Source organism: Saccopteryx leptura, chromosome 1 (genome assembly GCF_036850995.1).
Source record: "Saccopteryx leptura isolate mSacLep1 chromosome 1, mSacLep1_pri_phased_curated, whole genome shotgun sequence".
Lineage (NCBI taxonomy): Eukaryota > Metazoa > Chordata > Mammalia > Chiroptera > Emballonuridae > Saccopteryx > Saccopteryx leptura.
This window is the reverse complement of record NC_089503.1, coordinates 143,629,642-143,646,047: the sequence shown is the minus strand read 5'-3', so window position 1 is coordinate 143,646,047 and position 16,406 is coordinate 143,629,642.

Sequence of the window (16,406 nt, the reverse complement as noted above, 5' to 3'; positions counted from 1 at the left end):
CCTTTCTGGGAAAATAAAAATTCCTCAGGAAACCCTTTCTTCACTGTACATGACTTCTTCCTGTCCCCCCAGTTAGATCAGACCCTTTCTAATCTATATGCCAGTGGTTCTCAAACTTTTTGAAGTAGGGCACATTTATAGTCCTACAAATAATTGTAGGTGCACTATATACAAATTTCTGAGAAATATGTTATAATAATTAAGTCAAATATTAAAGAAAAAAGAAAAGTCCAAGTGTGCTTTTATGGCAATTAAACGAAATAAATATGACAAAATTAGATTTATTCTGACATTAAAAAACATTTTTATGTTACATTTTTTGAGTTATGCTTTTTAGAATTTGTAAAAAAAAGAGGGGTTAAAAACCGACAAAAAAGTTATCTTTTTATATATATTGTATATATATATATATAGATAGATAGATACATTCTTAGTAAGATTTAGTAAATTTGGCAGGTCCTGGCGCGAATGTGTTAAGTTTTTTCATTCTTGTGTTTATGAGAAACATGAGCCTGATGTGTCCTAGTGATTTCTCCAATGTTTGGGCATATATTTGAAAGAAAAACTCTCATTTCCTCATTAATACATTGAAAAATTCTTCTCTTTTTACCCTTGATTGATTGTGTTGAGTGTAGAAAACCCGCACCATACATATCATCTTAACTTTACACCAAACAAAGGATAGAAGAAACTTGCCTCCAGTCTTTCCGGGTAACATGGGGGTAGTGTAAACAATTCAGCCCCACAGCTTAACAACCTTTTGCAACCTAATCAGGCAAGTGAGGTGGGGGGTTGGGCAGACTGTCAGTTTACAGCTAATTCCCCACACCTCTGTCTCCCCAAAACCTAAACTTCAAAAACCCTGTTGGTTTTTTGTCCCCAAAGGCACATATTTCTCTGGAATACCATAATGCACACCTGGAAATCTTCTAGGGCACACCAGTGCGTCCTGGCGCACACTTTGAGAACCACTGCTATATGCTATTAAAGAACCTTGTGTTTTTCCTTCATAGTATTTTTCACATGATCATGTTTGTAGGATTATTTGATTAATACCCCTCTCCCCACCATTAGACTGAAAGCTTTGTGAGGGCAGGGACTGAGTGCATGTGTCCTTTTTCTTCACTATTGTGCTTCAAATGTGGTTAAATAAATGTTTCTGGAGTTTGTCCAAAGTCTCCTTTCTCTTAAGGAGCCTGACCTGCATAAGAACGTGCTTGCTTTGTTAGAAAGTTTTTTCCAGTTGACTAAAAAAAAAGTCCTTCTGTCTCTGGAAATTTCTGGTTCCCATTCTACTAACCATACTAATTAAATGTCTATAGGACCTGATTATACATGCTTTAGAAATGACCTTATACCATAATCAGTAAGTATTTTCATTCTCATAGGAGTTGGAAGCTCTAAATACTTTTCTTTCATGTAGTTTAGGATGTGAAAACTGGGACTTAATGATGCCTTTCTATGGTTCAGAATGTTAGGAGAGAACATGGGGGTAATTCTGCTTTTTGCTAGACAGATGTTTGCTTTATTGTTTTGTTACAGTCACTGACCTTCCAAGCAGTAGAACATTTTGCAAGGATTATTATTTTTGGAGCCAGACAGACCTGAATTTGAAACTCAGCTCTAATAGTTACTAGCTATGAGGTCTCTCATCTGTGAACTTGGGAACATAGTGCTTGTTTTGCAGCATTGTCCTGTGAATTAGAGATACTATCTTTATAGAGCCTGACATGGTGCCTGACACATTGTAAGGACTAAATATGTGGTAAGTTATAGAAAGGATTATTATTGCCAAATTTCAAAAAGTGAAAACTGATGGCCACAGAAACCAGATAATGAACTTTAAAAATTCATAGCTAGCTGTGAGATAGTTCTTAGGAGAGATGGATATAGTTCTTTTAAACTCTGTGGAGAGACCAGACTTTTTGGAATGCTGGAGAAAGTTTAATATTCAGGAACATATGGGCATTGACTCTACTTTCTCTTCTACCCAAGTTGTGGCTTTACTGATGAATAGTTTATTATAGAACCAGAAGATCTTGGCATTAGAACACATTCCCCTAAGTGGGGGTATATAGATTATTGGTATAAGTTCTGATATGGTGATATAAGTCCCAAATTCAAAAAGGCACTTATTTTACAAGAATTTGGTGGGTTTTCCTTAACCTTTGGTAGGATCCTTGCTTGCTTGGGGAATGTGTGTACCAGCTGCAAGCTCTATAAAGGAAAGAGAAAAGCCAGATCAAAATATACCTTCTATTATTGTGGTGGAACTTCCCTCTGTTAAGAATTCTTGGCTAAAAAAATAGGGTATGTATCAGAGATACTCCCTGCTACCTTGAAGCTTCTGGAAACACTATTCCCTCAGCCCAGTGGGCCTCATCCTGCCCTTGTATTTGAATCACTGGGAAATGATTATAAAAAGACTGATGCCTGGATACCCCCACCAGGCCAATATAAAAATAAAACAGCTCAGTGATAGAATATTGGCCTGGAGAGTGGATTTCCTGGATTCGATTCCTGGTCAAGGCACATAGGAAAAGTGACCATCTGCTTCTCACCACATTCCTTCCCCCTTCTTTCTCTCTCTCTCTCTTCCTCTCCCACAGCCATGAGTCAGTTGGTTTAAGCGCATTGGCCCTGGGTGCTGAGGGTGGCTCTATGGAGCCTCTGCCACAGGCACTAAAAATGGCTTGGTTGTGAGCATGGTCCCAGATGCACTGAGCATCAGCTCCAGATGGGGATTGCTGGGTAGATCCTGGTTCAGGTGCATGCAGGAGTCTGTGTCTCTATCTCCCCTCTTCTCAGTTGGAAAAAGAAGAAGAAGAAAAAAATAAAGCAAAACAAACCCCTCTAGGTGATTTGAATGTTCCAGGGTTGAAGATCACTGAGAGTCAACATTTCTCACTACCAATCACACTATAAAATCTCAGGAGCTTTAAAGCAGGGCAACAGAAAATAGAAAGGTAAATAAGACATGAAAGAGCTTATTCTTCTGCCTTGGTGTATTTGGGAGAGGGCATTGATCTGGGAAATAAGCTTTTTGCTAACATCACCTGGAATGGGGAGCTCATTGTTTTTCTTCAATCAACAAATCCCCATAGGAGGTGAGATGATGGGTTCTGGGAATGGGATGTCAAGATGTGTCATTTTAAATGCTAAGTTTTTAGGAAATGTCCTTCTTAGAGCATCTTCCTTGGGCCTGCTGGTTTGGCAGCTTTACATCCAGCACTTAGCAGCCCATCCCACTGGGGATCCTCCCTCTGATCTCAGAATGTTGAAGATAATTTTATTGGCAAAAGCAGCATTTAAAACCAGCCCCAACAATGAGTTGCTTGCCTGTTATCCCTACATAGGTGAGGACCCTGCCAGTTAGGCACTGTCGTGTGCAGAGTGGGCGGCACCCACTTCCTAGGTCTCGTGGAGAAAGCATGATCACAGGGTGCTAGAACTGAAGGGACTCAAGAAAAGCTGGGTCACTCCTCTCAGTGGGGAGACTGAGGCCCAGAGAGGTGCACAAGTTTAGGCAGTGACTTATGAAGCAGCTCATCTATAGCATAGATCCCTATACCCACGTTAGACTTTTCCCATCTTAAATTATTTTCTCTATTTTCTTTCTTTCTTTGTTTTCCTGGCTTTTTATTTTTCTTTTCCTGGCTCCTTCTGACTACACACACATACATGAGAGGTTTATTATAAGGTATTTTCTCATGTGATTTTGGAGGCTGAGAAGTCCTATGATCTGCTGTCTGTAAACTGGAGGCCCAGGAGAGCCAGTGGTGAAGTTTGAAGACCTGAGAGCCAGAGATTCCAGACTGGATCTGAAAGCCTGAGAACCAGGAAGGTGCCAATAGCAGAAGATTGATATCCTAGCTAAAGCAGTCAGGCAGAGAGAGAGACAGAGACAGAGAGAGAGAGAGAGAGAGAGAGAAAGAGACAGAGAGAGGCACCCTCTTACTCTATTCATGCCCTCAGTGGATTACATGGTGCCTACCTGCTTTATGTGGTCCACCAATTCAAGTGCTAATCTCTTCTGAAACACTCTCACAGACACACCAGAAATAATGTCTAACTAGATAGCTGGGTACCCTGTAGTCCAGTCAAACTGACACAAAATTAACTATTGTCTTCTATTTTCTTTTTGATTTTTTGGGGTCTTAGTTCTTATATCATTAAGCCTTTGTTTTGCCTTGACTGAAGTACTCAGGCTGGAAAAGATTGTGAATTCTTGGGCTCAAACAATCAGTTTCAATGATTAAGTTGACTATTAAAGTTTGATTTGTAGTTCAGAAGTACAAAAAATTAGACCAAAAGTAAATAAAAATTAATAGGAAAACCAATGAAAAGGAAACCCAAAGTAAGCATTTCTGACCTCCTTCATAGGACAGAGGCAGTAGGGTGGAAGGAGAATGAGGCTGTTACTTTCAAAACTTCACAGATGGGAGTAGATGATGTTAGACAACTAGAGATGGTGTGAAAACTCATTTGAGGAAAACTTCTTGTGGCATCTCAGCAGGAGATTTTTAAAATTGAATCATGTGTATTGATACCTAATTAATTAATTCATTTATTTTGTGACAGAGTCAGGGAGAGGGACAGACAGACAGGAAGGGAGAGAGATGAGAAGCATCAGTTCTTCGTTGCGGCAGCTTAGTTGTTTGTTGACTGCTTTCTCACATGTGCCTTGACTGGGGTAAGGGGAGCTACAGCTGACTGAGTGACCCCTTGCTCAAGCCAGCGACCTTGGGCTCAAACTGATGAGCCCTGCTCAAACCAGATGACCTTGTGCTTAAGCTGGCGACTTCAGAGTCTCGAACCTGGGTTTTCCGCATCCCAGTCTGATGCTCCATCCACTGCGCCACCGCCTGGTCAGGTCAGGAGAATATTTTTATCAACAGGATGTTTATTGCCTGCCTGGTAGAATTTTTTATTTTCCTCATCATTCTATTTGAAATCATGAGGGTTTGACCAGAGGATATTTCCTTCCAATTGTAGAACATTTTGTATTTGGGATAGTACCTTCTCCCCAAACATTTTAGGATGTCAAAATGTATTAAAGTGACATGTATTTTTTTCCTTTAGCTATAAATGTATTTTTGTTCAATTTCTTTTCTGTTTTCTTAACCTTCCTGGAGTGAGTAAATTATCATAAAATTCTCTAGAGGGTCAAAATCTGTGTTCTGGGCTTGGGGAAAAATGATTCTTCTAAACAGGCTCTAGTGGACATTAATTTCCTTTTGGTGCCCTGACTCTATTCACCCTTTGTGGAGTCACCTCTTCCCCATGCTGAGATCATGTAGGTAAATGAAGCTGGACCGCTCCCAGCTCCACTGGTGGAATGTATGACCCAGGCCCAAGCCAGTGTGCACATAACATTCTCTTGCCTATAACTGTTAGTTTGAGATTGGGCTGTGACTCTCCAGAGCCAATGAGACTGTTGAAAGAGAAACAGGCACTGTTTTGCACTTGAACCTGAAAAAAACATGAGCTGTAGCCATAGCCAGTCATAAAGGGAAAAATGTTTGCATATACTCAAAGGAGATTAAGGCAACTGGACAGAGTTTGGGGATAAGTGAGTGGAGATAAATTCTATGGCTAAAAGAGTGCCTTCCAAAAGATATTTTGATGACCTAACCCTTGGTACTTCAGAATGTGGCCTTATTTGGAAATAAGGTCTTTGTAGATGTAATTAAGATACCTGTATATGTTTAGGTGAGGTCATATAAGAGTAGGGTATGTCTTTAATCCAAAATAACTGATGTCCTAATAACAAGGATAAAAGAGACACACAGAGAGAAATAAAAAGCAAGAATACCATGTGAAAACACAGGTATATCTAGGGAAAAACGCCAAGTGACCATCAAGGTAGAGATATTCCTACAAGCCAAGGAAGTCCAAGGATTGCTGGCAAACACTAGAAGCTAGGACGGGACAAAGAAGGATTCTCCCCTAGAGCCTTCAGAGAGAGCATGGCCTTGCTGGTACCTTGATTTCAGATTTCTAGCCTCCAGAACTGAGACAATAAGTTTTTGTTTTCTAAGCCACCCAGGTTGTGGTGCTTTTCTATGGCAGCCCTATGAAACTCACACAATAAGTATATAGAAAACTTAGCATGGAAAAAAGAATCTTTTTAAATTTTTTTTATCGCCTGACCTGTGGTGGCGCAGTGGATAAAGCGTCGACCTGGAAATGCTGAGGTCGCCGGTTCGAAACCCTGGGATTACCTGGTCAAGGCACATATGGGAGTTGATGCTTCCTGCTCCTCCCCTCTTCTCTCTCTCTCTCTCTCTCTCTCTCTCTCTCTTTCTCTTTCTCTCTCCTCCTTCTCTCCTCTCTAAAATGAATAAATAAAGTCTTAAAGAAAAAGAAGCCTCAACTCTTAGTTGCAGCATCTTATATATAAATTTTTTTTATCAACTCCAGGAAAAATAAAAACGTGTTCAAGAAAGGAAAGATAAATATGGTATGCCATGCGACTTGGTTGTTGAGAATTTAATGGTCATAGTACTGTAAATATTGATTATTAATCTTACCAAAATTATACTATGCTATATATGAGTGTGGTGGGGTTGTGTATGAAATCATCTGTCTTTGTAGAAAGTCAAGGTAGGTAGCAACATAAACATGTTACTTAGAAATACGGAGGCAAATAGGAAATGATTCTATTAAAAGAGTTGCCTCGTGAGAGGGGAAAACAGAAGGTGGGGGCTGCTGTGACTTCTGCTTTTTTAAAAAATGAGACCTGTACTGTATAACTATTTGACTCTTTACACGGTACACAAATAACCTTCATATAGAGAAATACTACTTAAAAAAGGAAAAGAATTTGAACCTACAAATCAGATTTCTTATAGAACTAAGAAATGTGACCTTGGACAAAACAGGAAACAGAATAAATTTCTGCTGGGGGTTAGTTATCCACAGATCTGTATCTGTTTCCTGGGCAGTGGGTGTGAGGACAGGCGAGGGCCAGGGTTCCCCTATAAAACCTTCACATCTCCCTTTGCCCCATATTTAAATCCTGCTCTTATAAAAGAATGAGAAACTCTGTTACCCTAACTTTGTATTTACAGTTTAACACCATGAGGTTTACCATTTTCAGAAGGGATCGTTTCTTAAAACTGAAGGAGGTTCTTAAGATGAATGGCATATATCGTATGTTTACTTGGGGTGGGAGTTACAGGCTCTTTCTTATCCTTCTGGAATTCTGAGTCAGATAGGTTTATTTTCAGCTAGTATCTAAGAGCCAAGTATATTTGGCCTTTGATACTGACCTTAAGGCAGATGCCCTCTCAGTCATTCACCCCAACCTCTTCTTAATCACCGGTGTGGAAAGAAGCTTCCAGACTGCAATGCTGCTTTTCACCATCAGAGGGCAGTGGGGGCGCGAGTGTCTGGGAAGGAGGAGGAACGAAGCTCAGCACCAGGAGAGGGGGAGGAAGTGTCTTGTAAGGTTTGCACTTAGAGCATCTCGGTAGCTAGCTATTATTGCATCGGTACAAATGGTGCATTTTCTTCTGAATTCTGTGCCAATCCAAAAAGGCAAGAAACTTGATCTTAATGCATTTGGCATGGCTATCTATTTCATTACAAGCCAGGAATTTATTAGGAAAATGAAGAGAATTGCAAGAATAAGTTTAGATTGGCATGTCCCCATTTTTCTACTTGTAGAATAGATTTGGTACATGTTCTGAAAGAACACGGTGTCAGCTGGAATGGTGCTCTGCTTTCTTCCCTATTATTCTAAAATAGATGTGCTTCTCACATGCATGGACAGACCATTTACCCCTGACTTGTATCTCAGGGACACATTTGGCTTATTAGCACTTATTATTTGTAAACTGCTAACCTGGTTCCCCATGCTGTTGTAATGCTAGCTTGATGGGTTGCTGTGACAATGTGAAGATGTCTGTCAGGCAGGAAAAATGATGTAAAAATGATGTGGGTATAGAAAATGGGATTGACAAAATGTAATAAACTCCTCCTGGGCTGAAGAGCAGAGCTGCATATGTAATGAAGTACTTTAGGATTACGTCACCTTTTATATAACATCTGGCAGTGACTTTTATTTCACAGCTAATTTGAAGAAGCCAGGCGCTTTTCTTTTCCCTTTCCCAAGACTGCCTTTATCTGAAAGAAGAAAGAGAGAACTGTTACATTCTGCATGCAAAGAAAGCCTCAGTGGCTAGATTACTCCCTTAGGGTAATGAAAAAAAAAAAAAAAAAAAGAAAAAGAAATTGAAAAAAGGTCAGGTGAACACAGCAGAAGGAATGAAGAGGTGTGTGTGAATCTTAGTGAAATTGGACTCATCTAAGCAACCAGACAGGTAACCCGGGTGGCTTTACCCTTTCCTCTTCTCTCCCCCCTCTAGACCTAACCCAACAATGCTCTCTGGAAAGCATTTTTTACTTAATATATTTTTTTATAAAGTGAGAGACTGAGAAAATTTGAAGCATCCTAAATTTCCTTCCTTTGCTTTCCCTCAGACCAACACCTTTCCCCCCTAATAATATGCAGAATTTTTTATCTATCAAAATAGATTATTGAGATGGTCAACTGGATATTTTTATTTGTCTACAGAGACCATGGGGAAAGGTCTTTAATGACATCGAATGGGTTTTCACTTTGAAGCCAGGAGCCAGGCGGGGAGAAGACTCTTTTTGCACCTTCTCTTTTCCCTTTGTCACAGTTTCTCCGCGCGTGCTCACCTCTGTGCGTCCTGGACCTCACTAACCTGTGTTTGCCAGCCTCGTCATGTTGTTTTTACATCTCCCATTCTTGCCTCAAGCCTAGAAATGCCTGTTTCTGAATTTCAGGGCCGTGTCTACAACTCAGAAGAGGCTGTGTCTTACTTTCATACTGAATGGGTTCCCAACAATGTGTTTGAAAGTTAGTTGGATGTTTGTAAGTTGATCAATAGATTTGCATGTTGTAAGGAGGAATTTGCACTCAGTGAGTTAAAGTATATAAGGATATTTCTCATTATGGTTTCTGACAGTGACACCTCCCTCAGGCCTGGGCATCCCTGTGTGTGCGTGAGAATAGGCACATGTGGGCTGGGGATGTTGATCCAGAAAGCTCTTTTTTCAGGACTTAGCTTTCCTGCCCTCAGCCCAACCTGAAAGGGCAAAGGCTGGAGTAAGAGTGTCTTGTCCTCATCCCACCTCCAAGAATAACTGCGTGACCCCCATGAAGTGGTAGACATTGGATTGGTGGACATGGGTTTGCTGGAGCATTGGAGTGGGAATGGCTGGTCAAAGGATATCATCAGGGATGGTGGTCCTATGTGAACTGGCGAACTCCAGGCTTTGTGTTCCATAATTTCTGTGTTCCTTGGTGGCAGGCATGGCCCTTCACATTGGCTGTGTAGACTCATCTCTAGCTCTGTGGAGGGAGGTCAGGGGGGAGCAGATTCTTCTATTGTCTCAGCTTGGATCTGACCCTTTCTCGTAATAACTGTGGCTGCCTGATGTGAGGTGGTTCTAGCATTATTCTAGGCAATTTAGGAAAGATTGAATTTGGAGTATGAAAAATTTAAATATGTCATTGTTTAATACAGGCATACCTTGGAGACAGTGCAGGTTTGGTTCCAGACCATAACAATAAAGTGAGTTGTAATCCTTTTGCTGGTATAGGGTCTTGCCTTCAATTTGTGGAAAAACAACAAAAAAGCAACATCTGTGAAGCACAACAAAGCAATAGTGTGATATTTTGATTATGTATTGCTGCATAACATACTACCCCAAAGCTTTCTGCCTTAGAACAACAACATTTAATTATATTTCATAATTTTGTGGGTCAGGAATTTGGGCAGTGCTTGGCTGGGCAATTCTTCTGCTCCCCGTGGCATTGACTAGGATCACTTGGCACTCTTCAGTTGGTGGCTGGCATGGTGTGAAGGTTCAAGATTGTTTCACCCACATGCCTGATGTCTTGACAGAAATAGCTTTGGGCCCCTTTCCTTCTCCATGTAGTGTTAAGACATCTCCACATGCTCTCTTTTGGAGGGCAGTTAGAGTACCTTGTTTAGGACTCAAGAGAATAAGGAGGAAGCTGCCAGTTCTCCTAAAAATTGGTCTTGGAATTGGCATGGCACCAATTTTGCTGTCATCCATTGGTCAAAGCAGTCACAGAACAGCCTAGAACCCAGGAGGATGGGAACAGATTTCACTTCTCAAGGAGAGGAGTGTCAAAGAGTTTGTGGCCATCTCTGATCTACCACATGTGGGTTGCATAAATGCAGACCCTCTGAAAGTGGAGTGCCAAAGAGGATCTGGGGAGAAAAGACATTCCTAACTAGGAAACTAAGTTTTCCCAAGGGAACTGGTTTCATTGGAAGGCCTAAGCTCACCTTTTTTGCTGTTACCAGAGAAAAAGGTACTTCTGTTAAACTAGGGCAGAACAGAGATTTGTGTCCCCCTTCGTGCTTTTGGTTCAAAATAAAACTTTGGTTACAAAGTGCTTAGGAACACTGATGGTTGGTACCCTGAGAAAACAGAAGTAGATGTTGTCTGAAGGACACTTTGGAGATGATATAGCCAAGTTTCCAAAGGAAGAGTTGAGAACATTTCTCATTTTCTCTGCTGTGTCACGGAGCTGTGCCAATGACTAAACAAGCAGTGGATTTTGCAGGTTTTGAAAAATTTTCAAATTTTTCTTCAGATGTAGCAGAGAGAAGGAAAAAGAGAAAAAAACTGTCTTTTTAGTCTAATTCAATTTCCTTTGTCTATAAGTTCAGTACAAGATTCCAGCAAAAGCCTTGTAAAAATTATAGCAACAGTGTGTTTTTCTTTTCTGTAGATGTGATACAATACTGGCAGTGTCATGAGGTCCCCTTTCAGACACTCATTTAATTAAACAAATTATTTTTTGAAAACATTATATATATACATAGTACAGATGTTAAGGGAACAAAGGACATAGAATACAAACCTCCCAATTCTTATCCCTGAGTACCCTAATTCCCTTCCTCAGAGGCAGTCACTCTTTTTTTTGCATATACTTCCAGACATATTCTTTGCACACCCACACCTCATGGCGTGTGTGTATAATTATAGGATTTATTCCCTCCCCCCCACAAATAGAAGCATGCTATATACTGCTTTGTACCTTGCTTTTTCATGAAACAATATATTGTAAATTGTTCCATATTAGTAGATACATGTCAACTTCTTTTTTACTAAGAATTACATCATATTCTGTTCCATGAATGTAGTATATCATTTTTTTTAAAAAAAAAATCAGTCTCTTGTTGATGAATATTTAGGTTGTGAACAATCTTTTGCAATTATAAGCAACACCACAGTAAACAGTCTTGGGCGTGCAATAATATTGGTGCATATATGAAACTATACTGCTCACAAAAATTAAGAGATATTTCAAAATTAATATGAAGCAATAAAAAATTTTGATTTTTTTTATTAAACAAGAACATCAGAAAAGTAAACAAGTCAAAGAAAGTTGTTCAATTATTCAAATGAGATGCAAAACCAACTTATATTTTATTGGTGAAAATGCAATATACAAAAGGCTGAAAGTACTGGAATATCTGCACAATTCCTGATCTTGAAAGTGCACATCCTGCAATTTCCCAGCCCTTGCAATGCCCCTGTAACACGATTTGCCCAAATGCAAATCCTGGAGAGCCATAGGATGTCCTGAAGCTGGTCTAAGACAGATGACAGTAGCAACAGCACTTGGAACACCCCAAAGTGTTATTAGCAGACTGTGGAATTGCTTTCAAGAGACCGGCACAGTATGAAGAAGATGAGGGCAGGATCACCCATCTGCCACAACAGCAGAGATGACCGCTACTTGACCTATTGGCAAGAAGGAACAGGCACAGCAATGCAACAGAGCTGCGGGGACAGTTTCTTGCTGCCGCTAGATGGTGGATATGCACCCAGACCATACGAAATTGGCTCCATCGTGTTGGACTGCATGCCCGGCAACCAATGGTATGCACTCCGTTATCTGCTGAACACCATAGAACCCATAGAAGGTGGGCTGATGAGCATCATCATTGGACCTGTGATGAGTGATCAACTGTCCTCTTCTCTGATGAGTCATGGTTCAGTCTGCAGCCTGACAATCATTGTGTCCTGGTCTGGTGTGAATGAGTAACACAGGAGAATCCACATTTCATGCAAGAAAGGGACTCCTTTGGTGGTGGTGGAATCATGGTGTGGGCTGGCATCAACATTAGTGGTCGTACTGACCTCCACGTCATCAGAAACGGAAAGCTGACTGCTGTCAGTTATCGAGATGAGGTCCTGTAACCTACAGTGATACCCTATGCTGGAGCAGTTGAACTTATTTTTCATGGATGATAATGCAAGGCCCCATAGTATGCATCTCGTCAACAACATGCTTTAGGAAGTAGGAATCAAACACATGGACTGGCCTTCATGTTCTCCAGACCTGAATCCCATTGAACATGCTCGGGGTGCACTGGGAAGACATCTGGCAAATGCCTCCCACAACGCTTCTTGAGCTGGAAGTTGCCCTGGAGCAAGAGTGGCAGAGGATCCACAAGAACTGCTGGACAATCTGATCCTGTCCATGCCCCATCGCTGTCAGTGTGTTTTGGAGGTCTTGGGTGACCATAAACCCTACTGAACAGTTGATGTGTGGCAGTCTCATCCAGTTTGCCATGCTTCTGTTCAACTCCACCAATATGTCACTTGCTACTCAATCGTGATAATTGAGTTTGCATCTCATTTGCATAACCAAACAACTTTCTTTGGCTTGTTTGTGTTACTGTTATTCTTGTTTAATAAAAAAAAATCAAATGCTCCTTTTTTTTATCACTTCATATTCATTTTGAAATAGCCCTAATTTTTTGTGAGCAGTATATATGTAGAAATGAAATTGCAGGTTTGAGGGGTATGAATATTATAATTTTGATATTCATTACCAAATCATCCTCCATACAGGTTCTATTCGTTTACATTTGTCTATCCTGTTTTTGTCTTAGATTCTGGGAATTGTCAGTGGCATTTGTTTTGAGAAGTTAATAGGTGAAGAAAAAAGCTGTGAGACTGATAAAGAAAGATTGACATTTGTGTTTTTATATCAGTCTTATTTTATGAGATTTCTAAGTTGTTTACCAAATATTTTAGCAAAATAGACCAGTGTCAGGCAGACCTCTCTGCTAGGAAGCCTGCCACATGGAAGAATAAGATCGGATGCACGTGATAAGAATATTTCCAGTTTGACATCGCTAGTACTCACTTTGGGATCTTGATTAAGCCAATTATCCTTTCTTTGACCTCAGTTCTCTTATTTGTCAAATGAGTACTTGCAGTAAATGATCTCAGAAGAATCCTTGGATCCAAAATTATTTGATTCTCTGAAACTCTTTTCACTTTTTATAATATAAATAATAAAACCTTCTGTACAGGAACAGCTACACTATTTCCAAGACCCCATGCAAAATAAAAATAAGAGGGCCCCTTGTTAAAAAATTATTAAGAATTTCAAGATGGGCACAGTGGAGTATTAAGTGAAGTATGGGCCCTTCTAAACATAGGTACCCTATGTAACTGCACAGGTCATAAGCCCATAAAACTGGTCCTGCTCCTATAAAGATTATGGCCTCCAAATCAATGATTTATTTGTTTGTTTATTTATTTATTTATTTAAGTGAGAGGAGGGAAGATAGTGAGACAGACTCCTGCATGTGCCCCAACCAGGATCCACTTAGCAACCCCCATCTAGAGCTGATGCTTAGATCAACAGAGCTATTTTTAGCACCTGACGCTGATGGCTCAGACCTACTTAGCCACTGGCTGTGGGAGAGGAAAAGGGAGAGAAGGGGGAGAGAAGCAGATGGTCACTTCTCCTGTGTTCCCCGACTGGGAATCAAACCCAGGATGTCCATACACTGGGCTGACACTTTATCCAGTGAGCCAGCTGGCCAGGGCAAATGGTTTAGTTCTACTTAAGTATTTAGTGGGAGTTTGATATAAACATGTGCTTGAGACACTGAGCATTCTTTTCTAAGGAAAGCTGCCTTTGTGTCCTAACTAAAGGAAGCTGTCCTAAACTGTACCTTGTGCAATGGGCATTTACTGATTGGACTAGAGGTACACACCTGACTAGGGGGAGTCTGTTCATAGGCAGATGAATAGCTTGTAGGGTGGTCTGACAGGAAAAGATCTGACCAATGGGAGTTAAGTAATTTCATTGGTAAACAGACTTTTTTTGGAATTTGATCTGAAAAAATTATGAAGAAGGTCATCCAGTTGGTTTGGGCTTATGGGAAGGTGAGACTGGAGATGGACAGGTTGAGAGAATTGAAGCCATACATATTACCCTGTGTAACTGAACCGTGAACCTTCATTATTTGAGGTAGCCTAAGTGAAATTATTTCTGTTCTTTGCCACTCAAAAAGCTTTATGAATCCAGTGTTATACTATAGCATAGCTTCAGCCTATTAATGCTTAAGCCATCTAGGGCAGTGGTTCCCAACCCCTGGGCCATGGACTGGTACCAGTCCATGGGCCATTTGGTACCGGTCTGCAGAGAAAGAATAAATAACTTACATTATTTCCATTTTATTTATATTTAAGTCTGAACAATGTTTTATTTTTAAAAAATGACCAGATTCCCTCTGTTACATCCGTCTAAGACTCACTCTTGATGCTTGTCTCGGTCACATGATACATTTATCTATCCCACCTTAAAGGCCGGTCTGTGAAAATATTTTCTGACATTAAACCGGTCCGTGGCCCAAAAAAGTTGGGGACCACTGATCTAGGGGATGCGGATTAAGTATAATTAGAAGTATGGAAACGGAAAAATAGTTTCACAACCTTGTTTTCTCCTTTGCCTGCCAGCCACTACACTGTAACCAGTTCAGAGTAGCCTGTTTGGCCAGGTGAGGGGCAATCTGAGCTCATCAAGTGCTTTCCTTCTGTCTTTCCTGCTTCATTTATTCATGTCATAGCTAACTTTCTTACATATCCCTAGGACTGTTTTTAAAAAACTTCTCCTAAGTTATTCTTGACATCTTGTTCTACTTCCAGAGGAGTAGCCCTAGGAAAAATGTAGCTGTCAATTGTGCAAAAAGACACACATTTTCTTAGTATATGTCTTTTTCTGTTGGAAAAAGTTCTCTCTGTTAGACTGTGCTAATGGATCACTGGAGTTTGTAGCAGGCTGAGGCAGGAGCTGCCCTAAATGATCTCTCCAGACCTTTCGCAGGTTAGCCGTGCTAAGGAAAGGATTTCAATATAGTCATTTCCCAACCCCTAATTATAGAATGTCTATGTAATTGTTTGATGCTTTTCTTGTTCCTTCACGGTTCAGTAGGAGTGAGTTTGTTGGTCTTCAGATGCATACCCAACTAATTTGGTCAGGAATGTCATATAAGTTATCATTGACAGTAATGTGCTTTCTAGGATGCATTGTGATCTGTGGTGTGTGGGCACATTACTTATAGTAATACATACTTCAGAGAGTGGCCTTTTTACATGAGGCATGCATAGCGCTGTACTATGCAAAATGGACCCTAATTCATAGCAATAACTCTGTAGCTTGAACACCCTGGATAAACATGAAATAGACCCAGAGAGCCCTTCTTCCTCACAGGTGCCTCTCACGGTGAACAGTTTAGCTATGTTCAGGGGGTAGATTAGGAAAACCAATCATCCAATTGGCATTAACATGGAGAAAGTGGCATTTCTATTTGTCTTTATGTTCATGCACTGCCTACAAGTCCTGCCCTGCAAAGGCTCAGGTGCTGGAGGGGAAACAGAGGTGAAAGACCCAGAGTCCTATGTTCCTTCTTGCCTGGGCCATCAGCTGCACTTGGCCACACCCAGAGGCTATTTCAGAGAGCACCTGAGCACCAGTGCATGGTCTGGCTTGAGGCTGTAGACTATTAGGGGTGATTGCAATATGCTAGAGCCATAGGTGGACACCAGTTTTCCATGTAGGAAAGGGAAAAATGAACCTTATAGTATTCCCAGTTTCACATTTTGCTATAAATTCCAGGAATCTAAGGCTTTCCACATCTATGTTTCCTCCTCATAAATGGAGATGCTAAGCATTGATGTTACCCTTAATGCTGAGACATAATCCCCACATATATTATTGTAATACTTTGTCTTTATATGAAATATATCTAGGTTTTTGAAAATAAAGATTTTTCTCAGTAGAAGAGTTAACATTTGGGGAAATATGGCTGGTTGAAAAGCAGATCAGGAAGATCTATCTATCTATCTACATTAAAAAAATGTATTAGGAGGCTACAATGTTAACAGGAGGATGACATTTATTCAGGCATTGAAAACATTGTCAGTGAAACATCTCTCCAGAATCACAGACTCATTGCTGGTAATTGGAGGTGGGAGGGAAAGAACTCTCATGGATTAGAACCTGATTACACTAAGGAAATCTA